Genomic DNA, 16,965 nt, shown 5'->3' with positions numbered 1-16,965 from the left:
TCCATGTCTTTTCATGGCTTATAAGCTAATTTCTTTTTAGCACTGAATGATATTCCTCCTGTCTGCATATACCACAGTTTACCTACTCACCTACTGAAAGACATCTTGGTTGCTTCCAAGTTTGGGCAATTATGGATAAAGCTGCTCTAATCATCTGTGTGCAGATTTTTGTGTAGACATAAATATTCAACTTTGGGTAAATACCAGGAGCACAATTGCTGGATCATTGGGTAAAAGTATGTTTAGATCTGTAAGAAACCTCCAAGCTGTATTCCATAGTGGTTCTACTATTTATGCCCACCAGCAAAGAATGAGAATTTTTGTTGCTCCACATCCTCACCAGCATTTGGAGTTGTCAGTGTTAGATATTTTGGCCATTTTAATAGGTATATGATGGTATCTCATTGTTGTTTTAATTTGAATTTCCCTGATGACATATAATGTGGGGCATTTTTTCATGTGCTTATTTGCCATCTGTATATCTTTGGTGAGTTGTTTCTTAAGGTCTTTGGCCCATTTTTAATCATGTTGTTTTCTTATTATTGAGTTGTTTTCTTTTTTTAAGAGTGGGGGGAGGAGCAGACAGGGAGAGAGAAAGGCTCAATCTCACAACCCTGAGATCATGACCTGAGCAGAAATCAACTCTGACACTTAACCGACTGAACCAGCCAGGCACCCCTCTTACTATTGAATTTTAAGAGCACTTTGTATATTTTGGATAATAGTCCTTGATCAAATGTGTCTTTTGTAAACATTTTCTCCAACTCTGGTGGCTTGTTTATTCATTCTTTCATAATTTTCTTTCATAAAACATAAGTTTCTAATTTTAATGAAGTCAGCTTATCCATTATTTATTTCACAGATCTTGCCTTTGGTATTGTATTAAAAAAGTTATTACCATTTCCAAGGTCAGATAGAATTTCTCCTATGTTATCTTCTAGGAGTTTTATAATTTTATATTTTACATTTAGGTCTATGATCCATCTTGAGTTAATTTTTGTGAAGAGTGAAAGTCTATGGCTAGGTTTTTTTGTTTGCGTGTGGATGTCCATTTATTTTTACAACACCATTTATTGCAAAGAGTGTTTTTGCTCCACTGGACTGCCTTTGCTCCTTTGTCAAAGATTAGTTGACTGTATTTATGGAGGCCTATTTTTGGGTTCCCTCTCTGTTCTATTGATCTATGTGTCTATTCTTTCACCAACAGTACACAGTCTTGATTCTATAACTTTATAGTAAGTCTTGAAGTCAGGTAGTTTTGGTCCTCAAACTTTGTTCTCCTTCAATATTGTATTGTTGATTCTGGGTCTTTTGCTGTCCATATAAACTTTAGAATCAGTTTGTCAATATCCATGGTTTTGTTGTTTTTTTATTACTTAATCACAGTGGGCCTTTTTGTGTGTGTTCTGTGATTTTTGTTTTTGGGTTTTATTATTTGAACATTAATCTATGTGAACTCTTTGAGGTCTAGGTCTAAAGTATTTTCCTCCCAAGAGGATATTTATATGCTTCTTCTATACATTAGAGGGTAAAAACAATTTACAATCAGATAGATTTGTTGAAGTTTCAGATTCCAAGTATTTCTGTCACCCACCATCAGTTCAGTCATCTTTTCATATATACAATCTGATTTTTATCCATCGGTTAAAAAGTGTTGCTTACCATGAGAATTTTTCTGGCTATATAGTCTGCCATATTGATATAAACAGAAACCAGGGAAAGAAGAACAGACTATTCTGATTAGTGAATTTGGGGGAGGAGCTAATCATTCAAATTCAGGCTCTCCTGGGTCCCCTTGTTGGAATGTCTGGAGAGAAGGTGACTGCTGATAATTCTCTCTCAAAGATGACAAGCTTAGTCAGTGAAGACTCTACTCAATGTTTGTCCAGATCTGCCTGTGACTGGGTGGAGAATTTTGGTGATAGTTTTGGTTTATTTCTAATTCAAAAGAAATGAAAGCAAATATTTCTTGTAATGCTTAAGCCATTTTCTCAAATTGTCTCTAAGGGTATGAAGGGGACAATTTTATCTATACCTTAATGATTTCTATATACAACTCTCAGTTGATTCTGAACATGGGAGAAGAAAAGGATGAATAATTTTAGCAACATCCTCCTTAATTCCTATTTGTTTGATATTAATATTGCTTATAGGTGAATCTTGGTTAATAGCTTCCCATTATATCTGTCCTATTCTTATTTTTAACATTTTGGCATCATAACTTTCAGGTTTGTTTTTTGTAAGCATCATATTTACAGACTTGCTAAAAATGTAATGTGCGTTTCTGTCCTCTAATTGTTATCATTACCTATTCACATTTATTGCGATCACTAATATTTTAAACTTATTTGTATCATCTTATTTTCTATTTTTCATTTGACATGATTTTTCTTCGCTGAAATACTTGTCTTTTTTTTACTAATTTCATGGATTTTCCTTACTCTCTTTACTTTTCCCATACATTTAATTTCTAATAAATTCTTTCAGAATCCATTTTAAAATGTTTTTGTTTTCCTTTTTCTTTTATCTGAAAGTCAAACTGTGTTTGGAATTCGAGGCAGATAGTTTTGCATTGTCTTCTGGCATCTATTGTTGCCGTTGAGAAGTCTGCTGTCATTGGCATTGGCATTTTGAGGAGGTAATATTTATTTTCTCCCTGGTAATTTTAAAGCTTTCTCTTATTTTTCATTTTTTTTCAATTTTGCCTCTGTTTCTAGGTAGTAGATTAGTGTTCAGTCATTTTGCTCAGTACATATTGTGATCCTATGTACTCTATTATTTGTTTATTTATAAAAAAAATTCCGAGCAGTTTAAGCATTTGTATATGGTCTTCTCTGATGATCTCTCTTCACTCTCACATGGTATTTTAGATTTCCTCCTTCTATCCTCAATATCCATTGATTTCTAGTTCATATTTTCTATCTTTATATCTCTTATTGCTGCATTTTGTAACTTTATTTCTCTTGTTACTTAATTCACAAGTTCCTTTATCAAATGTATTGTTACACTCTTTTAAATGAGTTCTAAAAATGTATTACCAATTACAATGATTATATTTTTGTTTCTTGTTTATACTTGGCTTTTATTTATTTATTTATTTATTTATTGGTTGGTTCTATTTTAAATCTACATTTCTTTTTTTTTATAGTCTGCTGGTGTCTTATATTTTTATTCCTTTTGTCCATCTCTTGTATTTTATAAGCCTTTCAGATTTTTCTAGAATCTTCAGTTCTCCCATTTGTTGTTTTTGCTGACTTCTTGATGTTTTAATATCCAGAGGCTATGGTGTTTTGACGGTTGACTTAAGCAGAGATTCTTTTCTGTGTTTTCAGGTCCAGGACTCTGGTGGGGTTCCCAAAAAGGATGGTTTTGAGTATGACTCTTTTCCAGGTCAATTTTATATTAATATCTCACTTCAGTATTCCTATCCAACAAGGGTAGTATATTATTTATCTTTGCTGCAAAACAAATTGCCACAAATCTACTGGCTTAAAACAATCACAACCATTTATGTACCTCACAATTCTCTATGTTGGCATTTTGGACAGGGCTCAGCTGTTTGTTTTTTCTGGTTATCTTAGGTGAGCTCACCGTTGTGTCTGTGGTCAGAACCCAGGTGAACTGGAGGCTGGTTGTTTTTTTGTTTTTTGTTATTTTATTTTATTTTATTTATTTGAGAGAGAGAGAGCATGAGCAGGGGGAGGGGCAAAGGGAGAGGGAGAAGCAGGCTCCCCGCTGAGCAGGGAGCTCAATGGAGGGCACCATCCCAGGACCCTGGGATCGTGACATGAGTGGAAGGCAGATTTTTAACTAACTGAGCCACCCAGGTAGCCCTGGAGGCTGGTTGTTTAATGAAGTGGTTTAGCTGAGACGAGTGAACTCTGCTCTATGTGAGTTCTCATTCTTATTGCTGAGACTGGCTTCTCACAAAGTAATCACCCCACCAAGAGAGATAGCAGTTTCTAAGGGACAAGTACTCTGAGTCTTGCATGCCTCACATTTACTATTGTCCTATTATTCAAAGCAAGTTGTGTCACCAAGCCTAAATTGGAGGATAGGGAAATAGATTCCATCTCTTGATAGAAAGAGCCATTGTGGCTATTTTTGTGTTGTACCATAAGTTATGTGAATTTGGCTTCAGAAGAACAAATGCTTGGAGTTCAGAATTCTTGAAAGTGAATGTTTTTCTTTCCAGTGCTTTAAGCACAAAACCAGTTTTCTGAAAAAGTTTTTTTTTTTTTAAGATTTCATTTATTCACTTATTTCAGAGGTAGAGAGAGGGTGAACTGGGGGAAGGGCAAAGGAGAAGGGCAGAGGGGCAGAGAGAGGGACAAGCAGATTCCAGGCCCAGGGTGGAGCCTGACGTGGGGCTTTATCTCACAACCCTGAGATCATGACCTGAGCCAAAACCAAGAGTCATATGCTTAACCCACTGAGCCACCCAGGCACCTTATAAAGTTTTAATCTCTCTTTTAGTTATAACTCCAGTGACAACTTCTGTTATAGACTGAAGTGTTCCTCCCAAATTCATATGTTGAAGCCCTAACTCCCAATGTGATAAAATTTGGAGATGAGGCTTTTGGGAGGTGATTAGGATTAGATGGGGTCATGAGAGTGGGGCCCTCATCATGAAATTAGTGCTCTTATAAGAAGAAACTAGAGTGCTTGTTCATGTGAACTGAGGAAAGACCATGTCAGCAAGCAGTGAGATGCCACCATTTACAAGACAGAAATGGTCCTCCCCAGAATCTGACCATGCAGTCTGATCTCAGATTTCTAGTCTCCTAAACTGTGAGAAAATAAAAGTTATCTGTTGTTTAAGCCACCAGTCTATGGTATTTTGTTTTGCCAGCTCCAACTTCCCATCCTGCAACAGCCTGAATGTCTTTTTTTCTTTATTTTGAATTTAAAATGTCTCCTACCCCTATAATTTAGTTCTCCCAGTGAGCCTCTCAGCCTCAATACCTGTTCATATCTTTGACTTAGTTCTTTCTTCATTTCTGGCATCTGGAGGTTTTCTTTTGTTTTCTCTCTTTCCTCTAAAATTTGGCTAATAAAATATTTTAAAAACATGTTATATTTTGCTAAGCTTTTTTGTGTGACTCAAGTGTTTTTCAGTAACATGATCATCAATATATTAACCGAAAATCTGGTCTTGCCATCTTAATTGCAATTCAAGGGTAGTGGATTTGAGGTTTCTAATGCATAGGTGACATACAGTCACAGAAAATACATTTGCTGCCAATGTAACTGAGCAGGTAGACAGTCATTTGGGGGAATGTAAACTAGGATCAGGAAATCTCTAGTACTGCACTATTAAATATGACAACTACTAGTTCTATGTGGCTGTTTAAAATTACAAGAATTAAAATGAAATACAGTTAAAAATTCTGTTCCTCAGTTTCACTAGACACATTTCAAGTGTTCAATGGCACAATATGGTAGACCCCAAGAGAACATTTTCATCATTTAAGAGAAATCTATTGGGAGGGGTTACTCTAGTGCTTTTGCTAAGTATCAAACTAGAAAATGTCATACATAGGATAATAAGTCCACTTGACCTATGAAAAGAGGTTAATTTTAAGCTCCATGAGATGGATGGTGAGGAAGGACATGGATTATTGATATTTTTATCTAGATAAATATTGACTCAGAAAATGTTGAGAGATTGAGCTTGACTGAGAGTGATATCTTAGATTCAATTATATAGAGTTGGAGCAAAGCAGAGATGTTGAAAAAAACAAAACAAAACAGAAAAATACCAGACAGATGCTTTGAAACTTCCCTGTCTTTTGTTTGTGTGGTTTTTTTTTGTTGTTGTTGATAATAAAAGTAATGTATGAGCACTGAGGAATATTTGAAAAGCATAATAATTTCCTTGCCTTCTTATGCAGAATATACTAAATACACTTTATTTCTTCCCTAATGACTGTGAGTCATCATTATTGAGTTATAGATGCTGCATCTAGAAGAGAATGGAGAGCAATGTTTTCCCAAATTGTTGGAATATTCAGAGATTTAATGTCTGCTTATCCCCCTGCATTAGGTGGCTCTACAGTATAATTATTTTTTATCTTGCCATTCTTTACCTCATGTCTTGTTATTCTCTGTAAACTCCCTACTTGACTTGTCCACTTCTGGTAACCTCTACTGCAGTACTTCTACTTTGTTTTCTTCTGTAACTTAATACACAAAACAGCATATTGAAAGTCACCAGGTAATCAAATTGGTCAAATGAAATTTCAACTTTACCATCTAAATGCCTCTGACTTGCTCTGTTACTAAGTACAATGTATGAATATTATGTCAAATAGTTCCTCACTCATCATACCCTGCTTCCTCCTTGGAGATTCTCAGTGAGGCACAAATGAAAGAATATGAACATTGAACATTAAGTAAGGAACGGGGGGTTTTACTCATGGCTCAGGTTTATGAGTTCAGCCTGGGCCAATCTCATATCTCCATAAGGTCAGGGTTCTCATTTGTTAATTCTCATTTCACTATCATCATCATGAACACTCATAGTCTTCGTATGTGATCAGAAGTGTTCTGGTACTTTCCATGTATTAATTCATTTTCATCTCTACAATATTCTATGAATTAAGTACTATTCTGTACTATTCACATTTTACACATGAAGAAACTGAGATGTGAACAGATTAAGTAACTAGTTCTCATACCTATGTTTCCAAGTTGCAAAGGTTATGTTTCATTGAGAGACATTTAATTGTCCTTTGAGGTCATGATTTTATTCTGGATGTTTTGAAATTTTGGGTAATGAGTTTCTAGAGAACAGCACATCACAAAGCACTTTTGGCATTTCTGAAGAGTCTGTGCAAAGCAGCACTCACTAGCTGATGAACTAAGTGGAAACCCATTCTTCTTTAATGAAGAAACGATCAGAGCAGTATAGTCAGGGGAGAAGCAAAAGAAATCCACAGTAAGCTTGACTACTGCCTTTTAGGGTTTTATAAAAACTGTGTGCGCTATTAATTTAATCTGGGGATTTGGAAAATGTCAAGACAAGGTTTATAGGACAAGAAGAAAAACTAATACATTTGGCTTGGTGAGAAAATCAAGGTTTAGTAGAATTTTTGCTCAGTTTGAATTTTTAAAAGCATTTTGAGGATTTTATTTTGATACTAAATATTTATATTAATGTGGGCTCAATGGTCTTGTTCTGGAAATAAACTTGCTTTTTCAAATATTTCTATGGCAATTCTACCAAGTATAATTTGAAGATTCCAGCAGAGTTCTGAGTATCCAAATGTCTTTTAAACTATTTCCTACTGTGTATAAAATAGGGTCTTTATATACCAAGAAGAAATCATACCTAGCTATTTTTATTTCAGGATATTGTGAGGAGGCATCATTGTCCCTTAGGCAGACATCAGTACTGAAAGCCATCTTTGCTTGGGAAGTGGCTTTCAGTGAAACTTGGTCAAACGAAGTTTCCCATGGAACTAGTGCTCTAATGATGAGATTGGGATAGTGAATTCACATTAGCTAAAGCCTACATGAAAGTAGAGAGTATTAAAAGCAATAAAAATTTTCAAAAAGCCCATTTAGTGTGGTTGCTCAGAGAACTGAAGACATTTTTCACCTTCCCGATTGTTCTTTTGCACACATAATCTCACATGCCTCCTGTCATCACAACCATTCTCTTCCAAAAATATACACACTAATTTTTAGCATTTATATATTTAAGAAAGCTTAGCATTTTAAAGAAAACTATGATGGATTTTAGTTTAGCTAAAAGAAAGGTTGTGTATCAGGTCTAACAACATTTCCTTCCAAATTACTGTCAGAAAATTGAATTCTTCCAGTGGTGAATCACAGAAGTAATTTACAGTAGTGTGTGATTTTTGTCATCCTCTGAGAGGCCATGAACTTTGCAGTCTTGGGGTCTTTGTTATTCTGTGCCAGAAGACAGATACACCTTATCAGCACTTCTGACTGATCGCTTTTTAGGACTGACCACAGGGCTTGGCTGGCTGGGGATGGCTTGCTGAGATGTGTTTGGAAGAGCTTTCCTTGTAACTCATTTTTGTTTTGCACGTTTGAGGGTAGCAGCAAACACACCAACAAAGTAAGCCTCTCTATGTCCATTGGAAATTAGCAGGGGCTACCCATGCTGGCTGGTACTTCATCTTCCTAGAAGTTCTTAGTCTCTTTCTCTGCTTAAGGTATATATAATCTGATACTGGTAGGGCACTTACTGCCCAATGAAAGTAATGTGGTTAAAGATATATTGTTGACAAAATTCAGAATAATTTAGATGACAAAGCACTCATGGGGTGAAATGCTAATTTCATGTTAATATGTGTTAAAATATTAATAAGGTTATTTAAGTTCTTTAGGAAATCAAGGATGAAAGGCATAAAACGAAATAACCCCATAAAACAAAGCATTACAATGGGACACAGGAACTGAAGTTTGTGGCAGCAGTGTGTGAAAACTAAAACTCATTTAACTCCCGTTTGTTTACAACTTTGCATTGCATCGCTGAAACTCTGGGCTCCTTTTACAATTCTGTGAAGTGAAACATATAGGGGTGATTATCTGGGTCAGTACTTATCGTTGTGTTCTGCCCTGTTGTTCTCATGCATGCACTCTGCTTTTTTTTTTTTCTTTGTTTCATTTGTTTGTTTTTGGGAGTTTTGACAATGCATCCCAAGCTTTAATTAAGAAAATGTGAGCTCTATTATAATGGCCGTACATAAGGATATGCTAAACTTATTTACGAAGAAAGGAAAAGTAGTTTAAAAACACACCAACCCTAAGATTCTATTTTTACTTCTTTTTAAACCTATTGCAAATATTCTGATTGAATTAACATAGGCTTAGAATTTTGTAAGAATCAGCAGAATTCTCAAATGAAACATGCCTAGTTCAAACCATCCAAGTATTTAGATTGCTTGACCTCCACTTGCCCACATCTCTCCATGACCATTTGAGCTGTACCATTTTACCTCCCTGTTTCCTAGCAGGTGGTCATCATGTTTCCTATTTCAACTGCTACTAAGATTTATCCTCTTCAGCTAATTCTCTGTCCGCAGTCTTCTCATGCAGACAAGGTGGAGTCTTTCTTCAAAATAATATGATTAACTTCTTTACATAATATTCAGCGTTAAAAAGATCCCATTTACGTTCTCTTTGGAGAAATTAGCATAATACATCAGCGAGGAAGAAAGGAAAGGAAATGTCCTCTTTCTCAAATCCCGGTATCATGAGTTTTGGGGCATGTAAAATTGAGAAAAAAAATCTCGGTAGAGTGGTTTCATCAGTTGGCAACATTTTATAAGACATAGTTCTGGAAGTCAGTGAACGCATCTGGATTAATAATGTCTGGAGTCTTAAATAGAATTCATAAGACCGACTAAACCTGAAGACATGATATATTATGTAAGGAGAGTTGGGAAGAAGGAAAGGGGGATATGAATTCTGACAAGTAATTATGGGAAGGACTCCTTTAAAGAAATGATCAGCAGCAAAGTTTAATGGTTGGACACGAACAGGTTAAACCTGAGTGCTTATTTTACGTTTATGTTCATAGGAATTATGTTAGAAAAGTATAGCTAAAATTAAATTTGCATTTTCATTTGAACCTTCTGTTTTCTCCCCTTAGTTCTATCACTTAAAAAAATTGAGAGTCAAACTTCTTTGGCTTGGAATTCTGCCAAAAATGAATTCCTTTCTGCATTCTTGATTAAAATTCACTCATCTATTTTTGCAATCTTTGAATATGGGAAGAATGAGATTTATCAGACTCACACCATACAACTCATAAAACTAACAAATAGCTTTCTGTTTATGCTTCAGGCATGGTAGACAGGTAATAAAGAATATGAGCTTGACCTTGTTTGAAGAAACTTGGTATTGAGAAAACAAAGTATGACACTTTCTAATTTTTTAATAAACACATACATAGAATTCAAGTGTATGCTTAATAATAAAGTACAGGATACTCCATGTTTAATTCCTGTTAAATTTATGAAGACATACTAGGGATGTCAGCAAGTATGCATTCCTGAAAATCTTTGTGTTCTGAAAAGTCATACACTAAAAATAGCAGGGCTTGTGGGAAAATAGGCCTTGGGGAAAGACTTCCCCAAACCCATGCAACTTTGTAACCAAAGCAATAGTAAAGACAATAATTGGCATATCATGAAATAACTTAGCCTAGGGATGTTCCTTTAGGACTATCAAATAGGTACAAAAACAGTAAAGTAGAAATGTGGTTTTGAGAGCCACTGAGGTAATGCAGATGCAAGCAAAGTCTATGCTTTTGGAGGAAGAACAACCTGCAGAGAGAGCCATGCTATGCCCAGGAGGGCCACTCTGAGAGCAGAGCCCCAGAGCAGGAGTTTGTTTTTAATTTTCTTCTAACTTCAATGTTCTTACCTGTACAGTAGCCAGGCTAAGAACTGTTCTCCTTCCTAGCAAAGACTGTAATTCCATTCCCGCTCTACCAGCCTCTCTTGCCTAGGAAAATTTGTTCATGAAAGCACTCAATTTCATGTTGTGTGTGTGTGGGGGGGGGTCCCTTACAGCTAAGGCCAAATACAAGCATTATGTGAATTTCCACTTTCCATAGGTATCTCTCCCAGCGCTTTGTCGCTGTCTGAAGGTAGAAGAAGGTCATCATATAAATGTAAAGGAGAAGGAGCCACCAGAGAGCTGGGAGGATGACCCAGAGAGTTTAGTGACATGGAAACCAAGGCAAGACATGTGGCAGAAGGAGAGAGAGGCCAACAACAGCAGACAGAGCCCAGAGCTCCCAGAAGGTAATGGCTGATGGAGACATACTGTCAGAATTTAACAGTGATGAACGTGTCTATGACCTGAGCAGAACAGGCAGTTGGAGTTTTCCTCTAGTCTTCTCTATTTGAAGTAGAAGAGAAGAGATTATAGTCTTGGACATTTGTAGTAGCTGCTGGGGAGGACAAGGAAAAGGTGTGGACAAGAAAGAAATGAGAGGACTCAGCAGGAAGCACCGACGGGCCATGAGATGGGGCTCCCTTTCCCCCATCATTCCTGGAACTCAGTCTGAACTGACCTACCTGTGACACACACACTTCAGGAAGGTAAGTCAGGATCCAGGAGCTTCAGGAGAGAGGTTGCTTCCGCCATATAATCCTAATGAGGTCTACCCAATCCAGATATGGTTCTCACAGCACTGTTGAGGAAAATAATCCTGGAAATCTTCTCAGCAGCGCTTCTGCACATGCTTCAGCTAGGTAAAGTAGGAACAGCACAGCCTTTGCCCCAGGACATGCCCAGACTGACATCTGGGCTTCATGGCTCCCTAATAGTATACCATGGACTTCATTCTCTGGATTCTATACAAAGCAGAATCGAATACTTACCTTTTACAGCTCTTACAAGGATTCAATGAGGCAGTATGTGACAAGTTCCTGGCATAGAGTAGATACTTAGCAAATGAAGGTTCCCTTCCTTCTCTACTTAAATGCTGGCTTAGTTGTTAGCTTAATAAGACTTAGAAGTCATGAGCTTAATAAGAGAGAAGATAGCTAGATTTGAGAATTTGGAACAAAAGTCTGCCAGTGTTAAAAACCTCTTTAGCTTCTTATGATTCAATTGCTAAACAGTACCCATGGAAGAGGTTTGTTTTATGTATTTAGGTCCCTCAAGGTAAGAATCAGTGTGTATCTGAGAAAGAAGAGATATCTTAGTGCTGTTAAGCCCTAGCAGGTTGGCATTCATGCCAGGAAAACAAGAAAACTAACTGTTCTGATTGGGATACAGAGAAATCGTACCTATTTTTTTTCTTTTTCAGACTTCAACAGAATCATTCAGGTAGATTACGAGATAAAACTGTATTATCAAGGATGGAAAGTTACTCAAAGTTAAATCCAGAGTTTTAGGGTTTTATTTTATGTATTAGGTATGATTTGATGGACTGCTCAGACATGGATGCTTTTTTGGGTCCACTACCAAGCAAATCAAATATCAACTAAAAGGCATATGGTAGGCCCCAGGACATGTTTGCTTCATGTCACATTTTAGCAGGGGTCTTAAGGCCTATTTCAATGGATAGAATTACAGTTTAAGAGATTAAATACTTAAAGCAGTTTTAGACAGAAGTTGTAATAGATTATACATGACCATGTTTATATGCACATACACTTACACACTTTTAGAAAGTATAATAGCTGTTTTTCTGTTTTGCTGGCTATTTATATTTGTTTATGAGCGCTTAGAAACAGGGCCTCATTTGTGTTTGTTGTTACTTTTGCTGAATGTCAAATGCTTTTGCACGGAAATTGAAATGAAACGCAACCTGGTAATCTCAGTTGCTTTAGTTGATTGCTTAGCTTTTTTGCTCTGAGAAATATTTTTAAATCACCAGAGAAATCAACATACAAATATAAGCAAGGATCCAACTGCAAAAGAATGATTACAAATGTGAAGATGGGCACTGTGAACACTTGTAAAGGCAGAATACCTCTCCTGAACAGAGGGATGGTTAAGCTCACCTCCATGCTCCTTGTTCCCTGAGAAGTATTTTATTTGTGCTGCAGATGAATCCTGGGACCTTGGTGTCATCTGCCCAAAGGACAGAGCTTTTAGGATGGGATAAGGTCAAAGGGTCTATATTGTCCTGTAAAATTCTTGTAAAATGCGTTGGAGAGGTCAATCCTGTGAAAGACCTTTAAGTTCAAAAAAGAGTAACTTCTCAGATGATAAATATGTGGTTCTTCCTTTCATATTTGTCAGAATCTTTTCCAAGAGGCTGGCTATCCCTGAGCTTTTATCACACATTTCATATCAATGATATTAAGATATATAAAATAAGCATGCTTAAACCGTAAGGTTTCTCAGATGAAATACACTATATTTCACAAACTAATGGTTTGGAGCAGAGCACATGATATAATAAACTGGATCTTGAGGACAAATGAAATCTAAAACTTCAGATGATGAGAACTAATTGCTAACCTTGCAATTTAGAGCAAAAATACAATGGAAAATACACACATTTTAGCAAGACATGAAAGAACAGAAATGGAAGTGTGTGACAGGAGTAAGGCTTTGAAACTTTCATGGCAGCTTAAGACGACTCAGCAAAGCTTTCAGAGGCTATTGCTTAATACTTCATACTGACTCACAGCTAGCAATGCTAGAAAAGCCTTAAATTATTACTCAAATGGGTAAATAGGGGCCACTCTAAATAAAAGAGCAATGGATGGTTTAATTTAGAATTTATTTCCATTCTCTGATGTTGGTAAACAGCTCCAACAATCAAAACAATGGCCAATTAGATTTCTGGGCAATTTGAAAGGTTTTTAGATGTTGAGGCGACACTTCTTGACTTTCTCTAATTGCACTTTAATATGTATTGCTTTCTTCCCCCCATAACACTTGTGCAGAATTGTTTTCTCATATAGGACACAGAGGAGAATACCACTATAAGATGTTGAAACAGTCCAGACAAGAAGTGGTAAGGCTTGAATTAAAGAAGTGGGAGCGGGCTTGGAGCAAAGAGACTGATGAAAGATATGTCCACATCTTTATCAATGGGATGTATAGGGTTCACTGGGTACTGGAGGCAAAGGAGAGGAAAGTTGCAAAGGTGACTTAAATCTTTTCCTTTGGGTACCTGGATAAATGGCAACACATTTCTCTGAAACAGGGCATATATATATATAACACAAGAGGGAGGTTTGGAGGAAAAATATGAACTTCATTTTGTAATGTCTAGTATAAATTTCTCACTTGGTGGGATGACAAGCAGCCTGCCAGATATATAGATTTGGAGTTTAGGAGGTAAGCTGCAGATAACAGTTTGGCCATATCATGAGTGAAAAGCTGGTAGTTAAAACCATAACAGTAAATCAGTTTGCTCTGAGAAAATGGGTAGCATGAGAGAAAGACAAAGATCAAGCTGTGAGGAATAGTGAAAATTAAAGAGCAGCAGAAGAATGAAGCCAAGTAGGAAACACCTGAGCAGTGGTCTGAGTTAATTGGAGCATCAGTACTATGTGTGAGAAGCCAAAAGAGACCAAGACGTGGAAATGCAAGAAGGGGTCACCAGTGAACAAAGCCACAGAATGAACGGTGTTAAAATTAAACCTGGTTATCCTAGACTTCTCTTTTAGGAGGTTTGATATAAAGGGAGGATTCGAGCTAGAAGGGAGTAAAGGGCCCAGGAAGAATTTTTTTCTTTTGAAGTTTAAGAGAGTTGGGTTAATTTATATACAAGGAAATAACCAGTAGACACAGAAAGAATGAAGAATAAGCCAAAGAAAAGTAAATGATGGAAGTAGTTTTGGAGCAGACCAGACATGATATGAAACGGCACCAAAATGGAAGAATCAGATTGGACAGAAGGAGAGCTATGTTTTCCCCGAAGGAGAAGAAAAGGGTCCATCTTCTATGGCAAAAACTCAATTTCCTTAATTTTGATGGATAAGGTTACTACTTGTGTACCTGCAACCTTGGTAGATGAGGCAAATAGATGGCAAGTGATGGCAAATAAATTCAGTTATGCTAATAAGCAGTCTCCCAGGTAAGAAGCAGGGAGAGCAAAACCTAGCTCTATCCAGGGGGTTGTGTTGATGAATTCTCTACCATCATTCCAGACACCATCCATAAAGCTATGGTGGAAAAGAAAGCTTCAGGCAAGTAACTGGGTAACTAGCCATGGAATCATGCTGCTAATTCCATCTCCTCTGTGTCCATGTTCACAAAATCACATCCTTTTTACAAGTTGGCTTCCTATCATAGCCTCCCAGCAAGTGATTTTGCAACAGGCAATTCTAATTCTATTTTCTTTTGCATCTGTATAGTAAAAGCTAGTCCATGAAAGACCAGTCACTACTGGCTGAAATATTAAGGTTGATTCTGGACTTGAAAGCTGGGGAGAAGCCATGTCACCCTGTGGGACTCTGCCCAGTGGCTACTCAGCCTCCTACATGGTATCGTTATCATCTTTGATCTAAAACAATGTCTTTATCAACCCAGATGTTCGTGAAATTACACAAAAGAGGAATAACGGTGAAGAACAGAGTTTACAGATTTCTTTAAAAGCTCATGACTTAGGCTTTCCCCAGTTTTAACGTCTGGGCATGCTAGGTCCGTGCTTCTTTTCATGGTTACAGTGTGCCTCATAGCCTGATCATAGCTATACATTGCTAATAGTTAATTCGGTCTTTAAAATGCCTTTCATTTTCTCTTATTCTCGGATTTTTTTTTTTTTTTTTGGTAAAGGAAAAATAACAAAACACGATCTTTATTTCTCTTTCAAAAACAAGGGGAAAACCAAAGATTCAATCATGACTAGAGGCTCTCTATTTCACAGAAATTTCATTTATTTGGTGATCTGAAAGCTTAGCTTTTATAATTCAATTACAAGTATGTTGGAATCCCAGTATGAAAATTATATTTTACAAGCCTTATAAAAACTAGAATGGTACATTAAGTGCAGCATAAGCAAGAATTGAAAGTTCCAGCAAGAAAAAAAGAAAATGTCCAGTGATTTTAAGAAGAGAAGGAAAATTTAATTTTTAAAGGGTAGCTGATGCTTTCTGAATGGCAAATTGATGAGAATCAAGATTTTTTTTTTCTCTGACTTTTCTTTGAGGGTTTTTTTCCCCTCACAGAGATTGGCTGCATTTTTTATTTTTCATTCATTCGTATCTTTATTTCAAAGTTCGTTATCACCCTATGGCAATCAACTGAAGGATGGCAACGTTTGATATTTGTGTGGGGTACAACCATAGCACCCATTTTGGTGATTCTCAATTTGGAGACAAATGGCATTAAGTGGAAACAATTGTGGAAAAAGAGGAAATTTGTGTAACTCTCAAAGTTCATAGCACTTGAAATCAAGCTGTTGATTATATATCTCAACAGCTTTCTCTTCACGCCGGTAGCTCTGAAAAACAATATGGGCTGGGTGAAGGCATCCTAGCTGGCATATCCCGGTTTAAAACTTGGATATGAGTGATGCATGTAGATACACACATGCACATACACACACACACAGAGGGAGAAGAAATTTTCCACTAGAGTCAGGGTTTGTCAACTCTTAAAATTGAAGTAACAGAAAGATCTTTAAATGAATAAAACATAACTTATTTAGCTCCCTTTTAAAAGTACTGATAGGTAGTTACTGATAGATGGATGGTGCTTACATTTTATATCATATTTTTCTGGAAAACTTTTATGGCAATGTTGAGGAGTAAAGAGAGAAAACTGAGAGATGGTGGGAAACCTAAAGAAGAGTTTGATGTTTTTCTTATAAGCAATAGGGAAACTGCATGTTTTTAAATGGGAACATAACATAAGAGTTTAAATTATTTTACAAAAGAGCTTATATTTAAGGTTTTCGTTGTATTCACTGGGCTCACCCCTAAGAGGAAATCACCAAATATTTGTTAATAATAATAATATGACATTAATGTCAAGAACTGTCACATGACACAGTTCTAAAGTTTATAAAATATTTTAGAATTGGAAGGAGGAGGGAGCCGGGCTGGGGCTGGCACTCCACTTTGGAAAGAGAGGTTGGATTCACAGAACTCACTGTGTTCACCCAGCTCACAGACCAGCCCAGCCCCACCCCAGATTTAGTGTGAGGGTTTTTGTTTGTTTGCCTGCTTGCTTTTTTCCTGCCTTTTTATTTAAGTTTTTAAGTTGGGCTTAAACATCCTAAGTCAGTTAATGATATCGAAGAAGAGGCATTATTCTTATGTTCAGAAGTATTTTGAACTTCCTTCATTTTTTAATGTCTTCATGGTATTTTAATGAGAAGTTCTAAGGAGGTGTATCAGGCACTGCCTGACTTCTGCCATCCTAACTTGGGAGTTTTCACAATTTCTGAATTCTCAATCAATCTCTTATTTGCGAAGCACTGCGTGTCTCTAACATAGGAGAGGAGAGTGAGACCAGGTAGATAACTGTGACATGAGAAACTGTAGGAAAGGAAAAGATCACTAC

Source organism: Eumetopias jubatus, unplaced genomic scaffold, assembly GCF_037043125.1.
Source record: "Eumetopias jubatus isolate StellerSeaLion01/CBP00866 unplaced genomic scaffold, mEumJub1_p1.0 scaffold_2, whole genome shotgun sequence".
Classification (NCBI taxonomy): Eukaryota; Metazoa; Chordata; class Mammalia; order Carnivora; family Otariidae; genus Eumetopias; species Eumetopias jubatus.
The sequence above is the reverse complement of the archived record's forward strand: the minus strand, read 5'-3'. Positions refer to the sequence as shown.